Source organism: Stereum hirsutum (genome assembly GCF_000264905.1).
Source record: "Stereum hirsutum FP-91666 SS1 unplaced genomic scaffold STEHIscaffold_6, whole genome shotgun sequence".
NCBI lineage: Eukaryota > Fungi > Basidiomycota > Agaricomycetes > Russulales > Stereaceae > Stereum > Stereum hirsutum.
The window spans coordinates 2,344,077-2,346,086 of NW_006763136.1; positions in this window are offsets into that span (position 1 = coordinate 2,344,077).

Genomic DNA, 2,010 nt, shown 5'->3' on the forward strand with positions numbered 1-2,010 from the left:
CGTCTCTATTATTTTTCTTCTCTTTTCTTGTTACTTTCTTGTCGCGGGCCACACGAAGCGCGAGTCTTACGTTCGTGTGGCACCTTTGGGCCACAACTACAGCCCCAAGCCGCAGTATCGGGTTACCTCATGTTTATAGCTGTACGTTTTAGGTTTGAACTCTATCGACTCATGTATTTAACTTACGAGGTCCTCGAGGAGGACCGTATCGTGAATAACATTCTTCTTACTTTTTTCCTGATTTTTCCCGCTTTATTCGCTTCGTGAGATCGCGCTCGAGATTACTCGCGCGACCTCTCTCGGCAACTCGCTTCAGTGCTTCCGGTCGGGTCGGATATCGAATACATCCGGACCTACAACTTCGCACGTGTTCGGACGCACCAGCGTCTCCCACATCGTCTCGCGTCGTCTCCTCTCTCCCGTACGCTCACCTCCTCAGAGGCACCCTCGAGGGGTGGGCGTCCGCTCATTCGAGCTTACTCTCAACGATTAACTTCTGTATTTCCTCTCGTGATTCGCTACCGGTTTGAGACTCCTCAAACGGGTGTCTCAAAGGTGGACATATCCGGAAGTCGCGATCGATAACGAGGATCAGGTTGATCTCGCTGGATACGACGACTTAGACGACTATTCAATCTTGTGCGTTTCTTTTCTATGTCTTTCTCGAGACTTCCTCAGTCTTCGAACTCCGGAACTCGAGGACGGGCTCGTAGTAGGAGCGGCACCCGCCCTACTGCTCCCAGTACAAACCCTCCACCCGTGTCGTTGTCCCGGCCTGCCACGACGGCTCCGGCAAGTCAACGCACCCTTCCTCGACTTACTCCTTCAGAAGTACGACTGGCACAGTCAATATGTACCGCATTCTATACCCGAGAGCCGACAGGGACGTCGCAGTTCGACGTGGTGAAAGCGTTTCAGGATACGTTAGTGGACCCAGCGATGGTCGATGTTCGGAACGAAGGCGTAGAAGGAGTGGAAGTGGAATATGGATTAGAGGTCGATTTTCTGCAGAACGCATCGGACGCGGTCGAAGTAATTCAGGATGTATTGAATCGTTTACGGGATATCAGGCACAGTGAGGCTAGAATAATAGACCGTCAAGGTCGACTTATTTCCTTCCTCACCAATTCCAGGAGCCATCTTATGGTGTATCGAGCATGGAACATCCTCCGTAGCCGTCTAGACGGAGCGTTAAGATATATCGATAACGTCTTCAACAATCGCCCTGACCGTCATGGAATATTTTCGCCCGCTACTACCGCCAATGACTTGTATACCGACGACGCTACCGCACCTAGTGAGGAATATTTAGCGAGGTATACCTTGTCGACAAATTTCAACACAAACCTTTTACCGACCGAATCCCGTCAGTTAATCTCGAAAGTCCGCAGAGCTCACGCTATCCGTCGTCAGCCCATTTTAGGGAGTGATTTGCCTATCGAAACTGTATATCCGGTTGGAAACGTAGAATGGATAGGATTCTTTCGGAGTCCGGAACAGGAGGAAGGGGAGTTAGCTCAGTCGACGATAGCCTCGCTACCTCCTTCCCATCTCCCGACTCGTGCACCTGCATTTTTATCTTACTCTACGGATTATAAGCCTTCAGTCAAGACGGAACCGTCGTCCGCGAACCCATTCGGGAGTCGTGAGGCAGCGTACCCTCCTTTATCAACGGAACAAGCTTCGTCTAGCGTGGCACCGGGAGGAGGATTGGGATTGTTTCCATGCTCAGTCACGACGGGACAACCTGCTGGTCCGTCCACTTCATACAAGTTTTCACAAGATTCAGGTGGTATTGGAATCAGATCGAGTTCTCGCGCTTCAAGAAGAGGTTCCGGGGATCACCAGATGATGTAGCCTCTTTATAAAGAGTGCCTGTAGTAAGACTGGGACTCTATACAGAGAGCCCATCATCTTACTGGCCCATGCTAATAAGGGCTCTTTATTAAAGAGCAGTGGTGCTGGTGGGTATTCTGGCTGGAAAAATGGGCGAAAAAATAGGCAAAAAAT